Consider the following 13,251-nt stretch of genomic DNA (forward strand, 5'->3'; position numbering starts at 1 on the left):
ACTAATGCCAAAACAAAAAGTTCACCCACAAACACACTGGAATGTCCCCAAAATAGTCAGTTTTGTTGTCCAGTTGAAGGGATTGTCCTAGCAAAATTAAGACTGCTGACAAGTACACGTTGCCTTTTCCCTGATCACGTGACCAGAGGGAGGTCGTAGGCAATCCTAGGAAGTGGCTTGGAAGAAGGCAATAGGCTCAAAACCTATTTATTGCTCTCATTCAGAGAAACAGTGCTGTATTCTGTTTGCCATCATATACTGCCAAGGCATGGCAGATTTTTCATAAAAATCTACTATTCAGAGACAATAGTCATGTTAAAGCGTTCCATGAATCCTCTAAATGGCTGTATATGGAACTGGAGATAAAGTGTCCCCCACAGAATTTTTCCATAGACAACTGAGACATACGTGGGAAACGAGTCTTTAAGGCAGAGGTGGGGAACCCATGGTCTTTCAGCTGATGCAAAACTTCAATTCTTATCATGCCTGGTGGGATTTGTAGTTTTGCAACAGCTGAAGTGCCACAGGTTGCCCACCACTACTTTAAAGAGGTCCCCTATCCTGTGTCCACAGGATAGGGGACAAGTAAGAGATTGCGAGGGAGGGGGTCCAACTCCAGATCTGCTACCGGATCCTTTCTTTTAAGTACAGCCGCAGAGCCACTGTATAAAGTCAAGTGCTGTACTCTAACTTGTCCCCTAACCTTTGGCTCAACCGAGAACCTTTGGGAAAACCAAGAAACTTAAAACAGCTTGCAAGTCTTGCCTGCAATATTTTTGGGGCCCATTTCTTTATACGACGCAAATAGCCAAACATATCTTTATTAGAGATGAGTATCCTCAAGCATAGTCGGGTTCATCCAAACTCTCTGCATTGGATTACCGGTGGCTGAAGAAGTTGGATGTCGCCCTAGGGAGTCCTAGAAAACATGGATACAGCCTATGGCCTATGGCTGTATCCCGGTTTCCAGGCACCCTTGGGACTGCACCCAACTTGTTCAGCCACTGGTAATCAAGGCAGAGCGTTCGGGTTCGGATAAACCCAAGCATGTGCGTGGTTCACTCATCTTTACTCTTAACTGTAATTCAGCAACGCCATTCTGTTGCTAATTTTACTTAAGCCGTGCCATACATCATCCAGATGTTAACTATACCGTCCAGACTCTTCAATTATCGGTGATTAAGTATACAGCCCTAACAAACTTATCTGATGTATTAAACGGGACAGTCGTCTTAGGGTTTGCCAATAACACTCACGGGCGGAATGTGGACGAATGCCACGTGTGTCCACGTCAAAACGGAGTGCCGAAACAATCACTCACGTCCCGGATTAAGACGTCTCCGAGTTATTTATCTGCCTCCTTAAAAGATTCTTTAGCAAACGAAAGTTTGGGAAAGTCGTACAAACACAGAAGCTTTAATAAACCACAAACAAAATAAACATTTCATTAATAGACAGCCAGGCAAACAGTAAAAGAGATTTAGGAGAGTAATACCAAACCGAGGAGCGGCAGAAAGCATCACGCTGTGCAGCCGCAGGGGCTTAACATCCAATATTATCAGCAACTACATTCGGAATAATTCAACAGCCCGGCACAAGATGTTATGGAACAAAAAAAAACGTGATTTTCTATTTTTCTACTGAATTTACACAATTATACCTCTACGTCTGAAACATGGAGAGTGCTTTTCAGATACTGTCCAGGTGAGAGTGTCCGTGCTGACCTCATGTCTACGATGGTCATGTGAGGTGAGCATCAGAATTGGCCCATGGAGAAATGGAAGTAGGTGGCCTCCCTGGTCTGATGAATCATGTTTTACATCATGTGGAAAGCTGGGTGCGTGTGCATCACTAACCATTGTGTCAAGTAAGACTCGGTAAAAGCAAAATCTACAGATATTAAAGAAGCCATGCAGACATTTTTTACTTGTCTCAGCTTGAAGGCACAATGGGAAAGAAAGGGCCACTTGCTGTCTTTAAAGGGGTTATCCAGTGCTACAAAAACATGGCCACTTTCTTCCAGAGACAGCACCGCTCTTGTCTCCACTTGGGTGGGGTTAAGCAATTTAGTTCCATTAAAGTGAATGGAGCTTAATTGCAAACCACACCTGACCTGGAGACGAGTGGTGCTGTCTCTGGAAGAGAGTGGCCATGTTTTTGTAGCACTTTAAAAGGGTTATCCAGCGCCACAAAAACATGGCCACTTTTCCCCTCTCTTGTCTCCAGATTAGGTGGGGTTTGGAACTCAGTTCCATTGAAGTAAATGGAGCTTAATTGCAAACCACACCTGAACTGGAGACAAGAGAGGGGGAAAAGTGGCCATGTTTTTGTAGCGCTGGATAACCCCTTCAACAGGGAGGGGGGGGGAGGAAATCCCAGCCAAGTCCAGGAGGCACCTTTAATTAATTTCTGCTGTGGGGCACAAATCCCTAGTGCCTATGTTTAGCCCGGAGGCTTAAAACTTAACCTTAAATAATTTACAATAAAATCGGGAAGTGTACAAACAACAATGTGCAGTAGTGAGGTTAAAATAGAATTGGGTGGCTCATACCTCTCTTTGAAAGAGTGCAGGGAATAGAGTATATCAATGGTAGAGGTCACGGTCAGACTTAGAGCACCTCGCCGTAGGTGCTAAACTAGTGAACATCAAGTTCTATTGACTTTACAAAACATGGTAGCCAAGCAATAAGCACTGGCATAGGCACTAGGGGCTTGTGCCCCACAGCAGAAATTAGGATAACCCCTTTAAGGCATCACAAACCAACTTGCTTATGACCTATGAAACAATGCAATGTCTGCAGAAAAAAAGACCATAGGGAGATTTATCACACATGGTGTAAAGTGAAACTGGCCCAGTTGCCCCTAGCAACTAATCAGATTCCACCTTTCATTTTCCAAAGAGTCTGTGAGGGATAAAAGGCGGAATCTGATTGGTTGCTAGGGGCAACTGAGCCAGTTTCACTTTACAGCATATTTGATAAATCTCCCCCTATAAATCCAAAATTCTTCTTGAGTGTCAGGAGTGAAAACACTTGTCCCTTTGGTGTAAGGAAGCCAGGAGTCCCAGAGGTTTCCTCCACTGCCTCTTCCTTCAGAGGGTGTTACACTGCAGGTAAAACAAGCCGACAGGAATAGTAACGGTATAATAACCAAGATATATTACATGTACTGGCAAAATCATCAGAAAGCGGGATAAATGGAGACTACTAACTGCAGAATAGAATAGACAAGGGAGAGAACTAGATCAAGAATCCAGAAATTCAGAATGGAACAAAGTGACAACACATTTAACATAGAAACATAGCAGGAGATTTATCAAACATGGTGTAAAGTGAAACTGTTTCAGTTGCCCCTAGCAACCAATCAGATTCCACCTTACATCCCTCACAGACTCTTTGGAAAATGAAAGGTGGAGGATACAGCACTTCCTGCAGGATCAGTCAACAGTCATAAGTAAATGGCGGCCTCCCAACTCTTCCCCAACAAATGATAAGAGAAGGATCAGGAAGTATGGATTTCAACCATTGGATCCTTTTTTTTATTTATTTTACTCCTTCATTCAGAATGACACAGTGCTGCCTTAGGGCTCGTTCCCACTGAGCAAAAGCAGCTGAATTTCTGCGCTGAATCAGCGCTGAAATTTCAGCCGTTAAAATAGGTGCAGAGCTAATTTCTATTGTGTTGAATGGAAATTCTGCTCTGCAGTTCACACAGTGGAATTTCCGCACTGAACTAATCCGCTTTCCGCCAGAAGAATGAACATGTTCATTCTTCCGCTAGCGGAAGCCTATACAAACCAATGGGGCTCTAATTTTCTGTTTCAGCGCGGAATACGCGCGTATTCAGCGCGGAATACAAGCGTAATACAAGCAGAAATTACTCGCTGAATCAGCGCGGAAATGGGGAAAAGGGGGGGGAGGAGTATTCTAGTATATGTTCTGGTATAGTCTAGTTTACTCACCAAATACTCGCTGAATTTCAGCGCTGAATGCATGCGGATTCAGCGCGGATTCCTCGAGTATTCCGCGCTGAATTTGTCATGAGCTGATTACGAGCTGAACACTTTCCTAGCAGAATACGCAGGGATTCTGCTTACATTCTGCTTATATTCTGCTCGGAATTCAGCGTCAGTTGATTTCAGGCGGAAATATTTCCTTGCGTAATCCGCTCCTTTTGCTCTGTGTGAACGTAGCCTTATACCAGACTTCTCTAGGGAATTATAACAAATGGAAAACAGAACAATTTCTACAATACTAAATGAATCAATGGGCAATTAATGCATACTGTAATTATCTATCATCTATCTATCATCTATCTATCTATCTATCTATCATCTATCTATCTATCTATCTATCTATCTCCTATCTATCTATCTATCTATCTATCTATCTATCTATCTATCTATCTATCTATCTATCTATCTCCTATCTATCTATCTATCTATCTATCTCCTATCTATCTCCTATCTATCTATCTATCTATCTCCTATCTATCTATCTATCATCTATCTATCTATCTATCTATCTATCTATCTATCTATCTATCTATCTATCTCCTATCTATCTATCTATCTCCTATCTATCTCCTATCTATCTATCTATCTATCTATCTATCTCCTATCTATCTATCTATCTATCTCCTATCTATCTATCATCTATCTATCTATCAATCTATCTCCAATCTATCTATCTATCTATCTATCTATCTATCTATCTATCTATCTATCTCCTATCTATCTAGCAAAAGAGAAGAAGCAGCACTGCTTTAATGTGGTAATGGTGGTGCCAGCGGATCTTGATCCAGACCAAAGATCGTAGTGAGTATATATGCAGAGAATCCACAGCACTCCAGCGTAGTGAAAAAGCTCAATAAGCTGTGTTTATTCAGTCAATTCATAGTGCAACACTCCAAACGCAACGTTTCAGTGACTCTTGAAAATGGTGACAGAGAGTCACTGAAACGTTGCGTTTGGAGTGTTGCACTATGAATTGACTGAATAAACACAGCTTATTGAGCTTTTTCACTACGCTGGAGTGCTGTGGATTCTCTGCATATATATCTATCTATCTATCTCCTATCTATCTATCTATCTATCTATCTATCTATCTATCTCCTATCTATCTATCTATCTATCTATCTATCTATCTATCGACTATCTATCGACTATCTATCTATCTATATATCTATCTATCTATCTATCTCCTATCTATCTATCTACCTATCTGCTATCTATTTGTCATTTATCTATCTATCTGGTATCTAACTGTCTATTTCCTATCTATCAATTAATCTATCTATCTATCTCCTATCTATCTCCTATCTATCTATTCCTCTATCTATCTCCTATCTATCTATCTAACTATCTATCTATCTATCTCCTATCTATCTATCTATCTATCTATCTATCTATCTATCTATCTATCTATCCATCTCCTATCTATCTATCTATCTCCTATCTATCTATCTATCTATCTATCTATCTATCTATCTATCTATCTATCTATCTATCTCCTATCTATTTGTCATTTATCTATCATCTATCTCCTATCTATCTATCTATCTATCTATCTATCTATCTATCTATCTATCTATCTATCTCCTATCTAGCTACACACTGCCATACATACAGGAGATTACATAGTGTCTGCTCCATAAATCCTCCACATTGGTTTGGTGTTTGTGGATATAAAGCACAGGAATTTTTATCCTAAGGATTAGACTGGTGTTTGCACAATGGCCTGGTTAGTATCAGCTATGGGAAAGCTGTCCCAAGACAAAACAAACTATGAGCAATGCAGAATTCAGGTTATGTATGAAAAGTTTTTTGATAACAGGAATGATGATATTGTATGAACATTACATGCTGAGGTCGGGTTTCATGAAAAATTGATCACAGTGAAAACTTTGTTACAAGGGGGAAAAAACTCAGAAAAGAGACATTAGAGTGGGACTGGAGTCCTAAAGTGGTGCTCCCATCTGAGCAGTAATGGCACTAATGTCTGATAGATCGGGGCTCCCCATCTTAAGATCGAGGGCCTCCCAGCCCAATTGCAGCCCGATTTCACCCAAATAGGCAACCTATGTAACTTCAATTGACTTAAAAGGGATACCCCAACGGAAAAAAGTCAGAAAGTTATACAAATTTGTAAATCACTTCTATAAAAAAAAAATCTCCAGTCTTCCAGTACTTATCAGCTGCTGTATGTCCTGCAGGAAGTGGTGTATTCTTTCCAGTCTGACACAGTGCTCTCTGCTGCCACCTCTGTCCATGTCAGGAACTGTCCAGAGCAGGAGAGCTTTTCTATGGGGATTTGCTGCTGCTCTGGACAGTTCCTGACATGGACAGAGGTGGCAGCAGAGAGCACTGTGTCAGACTAGAGAAAGTACACCACTTCCTGCAGGACATATAGCAGCTTATAAAGGTTTTTTTTAAAAGTTTTTAATCTGTTTAACATTCTGACACCAGATTTGAAAACATTTATTTTTCGCTGGAGTGCCCCTTTAATAGGAGTTACATAAACAGCATAGCTTGCAGTGTTACATTGCTTATGTATCGCCTGTTAACAATTGAAATGGTGTAAAACAGCTGACTCATCTATTTTTGGCTTTCAGACCACCGCAAACAGAATGAAGGGGGCCTTTGATCTTGAAATAGGTGCAGGTGACAAAGGTCTATCGGACATTTATGAAATATCTTGTTGACTTTCCACAGGATAGGCTATCAATAGTTGATTGACAGGATTTCCCCTGCCCATCAGCTGTTCGCTGCACATATTACAATGAGATCAGTGCTACTCTGTGTAGCAGCGGTTTCATGTTACTGAAGCCTCAGTTCTTAATCACCTCAATAGTTGCTGAGGCTGCAGTATGCTGGTGCCACCACTGCCCACGGAAATAGGTCTACTGGTAGTGTGGGCACTGAACAGATCATAAGTGGGGTTGTCTGGTTCTGGTATCCCACCAATTATCTATTCATAGCCTATCCTGTAAGGTCCTGGGTGTCAAACTCAGGCCCTCCAGCTGTTGCAAAAAAGTCCCATCATGCCTGGACAGCCAATGCTTTAGATTTGGCTGTCGAGGCATGATCGGAATTGTATTTTGGCAACAACTGGAGGGCCAGAGTGTGACACCAGTGCTGTAGATAGACTATGGGTGATATATATATATATATATATATATATATATATATACCAACAAAACACAACAATCACTGAACTCAGGGAGAACAGTGAAAAATTCCAATGGAGTACTCATTTACGAGTCTCCATTGATTGTCCCCTACAAAATTTGAATATGCAAAAAAGGGGTCCGTGGAGCCTCAGTTACGAGTCTCAAAACACGGGAATAGCCAGATATCCCTCTCTCCAGAAAAGGAAGCCCATTGCCAAGGGGTGCTTTCTAGTGGGGAAAGCACCAAAATTCCCGTGTTTTGAGACTCGTAACTGAGGCTCCACGGACCCCTTTTTTGCATATTCAAATTTTGTAGGGGACAATCAATGGAGACTCGTAAATGAGTACTCCATTGGAATTTTTCACTGTTCTCCCTGAGTTCAGTGATTGTTGTGTTTTGTTGGTCTATTTATCATTGCCCCAGTAGCCAGAATCCTGCTCCACACTGACGAGGGGCAAATACCCTGAAACTGCAGTCTGTGGATGGATGCCTAGCCTTGGTAACCCTTGTCTTATGTTGTTATACTCGCCACAGAGTTAGACTTTGACTTACAGGGGCCACCTTGGTGTTTCCCTATTTAGGTCCCAAAGCTCGCAACAGAGTGAGGACCTGAGGGACTACGTATCAGGGTGGTTTGGTGCTTTCCCCACTAGGAGGCACCCCTTGGCAATGGGCTTCCTTCTCTGGAGAGAGGGATATCTGGCTATTCCTGTGTTTTGAGACTCGTAACCGAGGCTCCACGGACCCCTTTTTTGCATATATATAATTTATTTATTTGTTTTTTCCTGGAAACCCCTTTAAATGTCTTGATTGATCCAACCTTATAAAATGTGACTGGTTTAATCTTCTGTGACCTAGGAGGTTGGTTCCCAGACATCCTGCACATGGTACTGGTAAAATCCATTTGTTTCACATCTTAAGACACGTGTTCACATTGCACCATTTCAGAATCTAGACAAGTAATGGGCCAATTTAATCAATGTATCTCAGTCACGTTCTGATATTATGACTGTACATTACTATTATCAGACCTATAGGGAGCATATGGTTGATATAAAATTCCAGGTCAAACACGTGATATGACTAAGCCCTAAAGTCTCTAAAGTTCCATTGCTGTTTCTGATTAATAGTTTCCAACCTTGTGGACAGCTGTAGTACAACCCACAAGATGGCTGCCCACGTGGTCACTAAACACCATGTTGGCTTTAAGGGCACTTTTACTGGGGGATCTTTTACTAAATACAGAGGCATGTCAATGCGGTGTGTTAAATACTGCCGTGCGGCACAGAGGGCCCTTGTATAAAAGTAGAAGCTCATGTAATTTAGATCAAAGCTGACCTCGGGAGAGAGTCCCAGGTTTATGAGACTATTCATAGGTCACTCTCCCTCACGCCTCAACCACAATAAATTAAATTAGACACATGCCCGGGAACGTAAAACTCAATCTCACTCTTTTAACTCGCTCTCTGCCGACCACTCGAGGCCTACGAAGTCCTCAAACAACAGGCGCTCCCTACATACAATACAATCCACAGAGCCCATGGCACACAAGGTATGTTATTCTTATGTCTCCGGGACAAAATTAGTAAAGGAAGCTGCAATTTCCATATACAGCGAATGGCCAATAATGTGAACCATACCATTACCATATATACTGGAGTCGGTTCATTCCTCACGTAATGAAGTTATATTGATGCTGAACATTAATAGAAACCTTTACAGTAAGTTTCCTGTGCCGGGAAAAAAATGGAGAGAACTAGGAGGCTATGCGGAAATGGACTTAAAGGGAATGAAGAACATGAAGAGGAGAATCGAAAACCATGTGCGCCAAATATACTATTAGGGCCCTGTTCAGATCCGGGTTGTGAGCCGCCATTGGTGTTTTTATAACTAGACTAGGGCAGCATACATGGTTATTATTGCTTTCAAGATGATGAAAACCTCAAAGGAAAGTGATAAACGCCATACGGTATGTATGTCATGGATCCATCATAGAAGAGAGGAAAAGGCTTTGTAATAAATAGACGACACAACGCTAGTGTGAACAGAGTCAAAGCTCTGACCACATCCCATATGCACCACAAGCCCAACGTATCCATTGGCCCCTATGCATCCTACATATGACAAAGGCTGTACGTTTGGCATAGTCTGGACTAGTATGTGTTGGGATTTTCTATATAAGAGGATGTAGATGAAATATCCTGTTAAAGCACAAATAATGAGGGTCTATTATGTCATCATTATTATTATTATTATTATACTATTATAACCCTGATTAACAGGAAGAAAAGTTATACAAGCAGATGTGGTCTCCATGTGACTCCCCTGAGGGCTCCATTCTAAGGTCCAACCCGCACTGTAAGCCAGCTCCGACTTCCTCAGAGCCTGTTACATTGCTTAAACATTGTACAAGGAGAAGCGGACAATCGATTGCTGGATTGTTCCTGTGACCCTTTACTGTTATCGGCCACAGATCCCCTACTGCATAGAGAGATGTGTGGCTGACCCCTGATATAATTTACAGGACACAAAGTACAAGACTTAAAGGGGTATTCCGTTAATTTTAAACTTTTATTATGTTACTGCCCTGGTGGAGAATATAGCATGCTATAACAGGCTATTCTTACATTTCCACTCTCCCCTGTTGTCCTTCTATGTCATCTTCAGGTCCCCAGCCTAAAGATTGACTCAGCCACGGAGCTTTTCCGTCAGTGAAGTAAGTACGCCTCAGAAATGGGTTAAATAGTCATTGATTGCCGCACATCTCCCTGTGTAATAGGAAATGTGGAGCGGACAACATGAACAATCCAGTGATCGCTCATTTGACTCTGGCTTCCCAATACCAATAGGCTCCATAAACTAGCACTGATCTAGACGATTAGCACGCCATTGGGCAGAATTCCGGTTGTGTAATACAGCCCTTATAAAACATGTGGATTAGATTTGTAAATAGCGCCAATATGTTAGGGCAAAATATTGGTGTAACCCCCGGAGAGGATTTAGGGAGAACAACAAGTACAGTTTATGAGAGAGGCGCCCAAACTATATCTCCCATCTCCCCCTGGGACAGTGAGCTAAGGGCAAGCAGAAGTGATGCTGCACTGGGAGGAAGAGGAAGAGAGCCAGAGAGAGACAGTGCAAGGTGGGCGGCAGGGTCTGAGGAGAGGAGACCACCTCCTGTGCTGGCCAGTGCTTTATCTGTGTCAAAGGTAATAGAGAGGGACCTCAATCAAAGCAAATCAAATAAACATACACCTTTGTTCACACCTGTCCTGTCAGATATAGGGGCCGCCTTCCTCCCCTTATAACAATCACAGAAATAAAGAAAAATACTGACACAACAAAAGTGCTCTTTCGCCTTATGTATTAATTTCTTTGCAATAGTAGAAACAGTTTTTACAAAAATCATTTAGTATTTCATAAATCACCCATGTGTAGATGGATACTCAATGGAACTCCATCTTGGCATCCTGCTCAGGGCGCTGTTAAAGTCCACATGTCTGTAGTGTGTACCAAGCTAGGTGGGGGTTTCCTGAGTCAGCCCCTGGCAGAAGAGTGAAGACCTGCATATCACACAAGCTCTTGTCAAGACTCAGGTGAAGGCACTGCGCTTAGTGAGAAGATAAAACAAACCGAAACCCCCCTCATTACACTGGAAGCTCCATTAGGGGGTGTTACATTGGCATAAAATAACCCCATCATGTGGTGGCATTAGGAAGAGAAAAGTGTTAGCAAGCATGGTCCAACATTCATGTGTTCTCATTGGGAAGGTGTAAGTTCCAGCCAGACAGGCCTACCAGCAGCTTACTCCTCCTAGAACAATATGGTTGAGTAAAAAGTATCCAGCACACCACACTTCTTATCACCAACATGATCAGTCGGTGGAGACTCAGGAGGCATACACCTAAAGCCCCTATTACACAAGGCAATCAGTTGGAGCAAGCAAGCGACTTGTCAGGTCAGCATTTGCTTGGTTCTCATTTCCTGCTTGCTGCCGGCGCTATAACACACGCCGACATTGCGCGGGTAAGTGCAGGGGGGGAGGTCACGGGGAGCCCCCTCTGTCTTCTATTACACAAAGCAATTATCAGCCGTAACAGCCGATAACTGTTTCGTGTAATAGGGCCTTTAGCCAGTTGGCCTGCTAAATGTGGTGGGTTTAGATGACTTTACTATACATTGTTTGGCCACCTTAAGTTTAAAGGTGGCCATACACCTTCAATAAATGTCGGCTGAATGATCGTTATCCCTTCCATTCTCCCCATACACAGGAACGCTCGGCACAGCCAAAGGAGGAGAAGATGGTTAAGAAGAGGGTTAAGCCGTAGCCAGACTGCTGAGAACAAAGGGTCCAAGCAGTGATATTCCATCATCATGTTGGGAGAGCTCCATACACCATACAGGGATGGCCAAACTCACTTCCAGTGGACAAAAACGTAAACTGAGGGGACCTTTTGACAGCAATATTACATTTGCCCCATCGCCACTTTGCTTGCACCATAATAAAGCCCAGATCCCAAGCCCTAGAGGTGATGACTCTTTCCCATGTTATGTCCAGTCTTAGTAATGCACTCCGAGCTTCTCCACAGTCACATCCCATTAGAACCTTTCTTGATCACATTTCCTATGTTTGTGATTATCGTTTTCCCCGGCGGCTTTGCCTTACGTCACTTGTTTGTGAATTCTGAGATTATATTCTATGAAAATAATGGAATGGTAAATTGTCCATTTCTTTTAATTACATCCAGGAAATTAATTATCTGCCCGTAAAATTGGTTCTAAAGAAACGCCATAAGGCAGATATATGTAGCACAAATGTTCTCCTTCAGTGCCAAGAGTCAAAATCTTATTAGGAGGACAATCTTGTCTGGTTTACAGAAATTCTCTTTATTTTTGGGAGAGACAAGGATCAGCTACAATCTTGCGGCAAAGCCTGTATGGTAGAGGCCATACGGATCTCTAATATGGTGCAGTATGGCCTCCATCTGCTGCCATGCCATGCTGTATGCTATTCTCCCTCCATACATATGTCATTCCATAGAGCTAGCCAAGTATATACTGAAGGCATCTTGGGTAGCGTAGAGGCCCGTAAACCTATATGGGTGCCATATTACTGCCCCGTACAACTCAGCCACTTGCATGAGGCCCAAGCGTGTAATAAATAGCCCCATTTTCATTCTCTCGGTATGGGGGTGGGGGGTCAGACACTAAAAAAGAGATCATTGAGAACCTTTGCTTATGGACATTAATGAAGACTGATGTCTAAGGATACTGGAAGAAAAGTGAAGCATTGTCTGGTTCCTTCACAGTCTTCCTGAGAGATCAGTCTTCATTAGCGTAGAGATCAAGATGGACAGATGATTAAGTGCCTGTGTGTACAATCCCTTAAAGGAGACCTATCCGAGGAAGCTAAGAGGGTTATTTGGTCAACATTAAAAATGAGAAGACCATTCTTTTTTTTATTGGCATAAACAGTATCGCCTGTATGAGGCTAGAAGCCCAAGCTGCATTACTAACAAGGTATTGTGAAATTTCCACTATGATTTCTGCTGGTTTTAGTAAAGATTCTTTGTTTATTTTGAGGAATTTTCCCATTTTGTAAAGTGATGGGGTATCGTTCCTTTATGACCTATGGGGTCCCATAGGTTGGAGCTTATAGGTTGATCAGTTAAAGGCCCAGACGTTGGACCCAATAAAAAATATTTCTATTATTAGCAATCACTTTGTGATCAAAGAGGGACCCAGAGGTCAAACCCCCTCAATCAACGTCACTAGGGTTTGACAGCACTTACGGTGGTCAGATTCTAGTGGTTGGACCCCCACTCATCAATACCAGAAGGATTTGCCAGCACTTTGTGATTGGTGAGGGACCCAGAGGTCGGCCTCCCCTCATCAATATTATTAAAGTATGGTATGATCAGTAGTAGTCCCAAAAATCCAGCCACCACGACCAGTATGGCTAGGATATACCATCACTTTATGATCAGTTGAGGACCCAGACTTGGACTCCACAATAAATATTTCTGTTATAAGTAATCATTTTGTGATCCACGGGGATCTCCTTTAATCAATATCACGAG

At 42.3% G+C, this 13,251-nt stretch overlaps 1 protein-coding gene across 3 annotated transcripts in view; it reads right to left on the minus strand.

Moving 5' to 3' along the window:
* SLIT1 (slit guidance ligand 1) overlaps nt 1-13,251 on the minus strand; it is a 259,852-nt gene that overhangs the window by 217,223 nt on the left and 29,378 nt on the right. Inside the window, exon 1 of one of the 3 annotated variants that reach the window (XM_069979971.1) lies at nt 1,661-1,679. The exons of the other annotated variants lie outside the window; for them this stretch is intronic. The gene's annotated coding sequence lies outside the window, so the exon portion shown is untranslated. Of the gene's footprint in view, nt 1-1,660; nt 1,680-13,251 lie in introns of those variants that run through there. 3 annotated transcript variants of the gene reach the window in all.

Source organism: Dendropsophus ebraccatus, chromosome 8 (assembly GCF_027789765.1).
Source record: "Dendropsophus ebraccatus isolate aDenEbr1 chromosome 8, aDenEbr1.pat, whole genome shotgun sequence".
Lineage (NCBI taxonomy): Eukaryota > Metazoa > Chordata > Amphibia > Anura > Hylidae > Dendropsophus > Dendropsophus ebraccatus.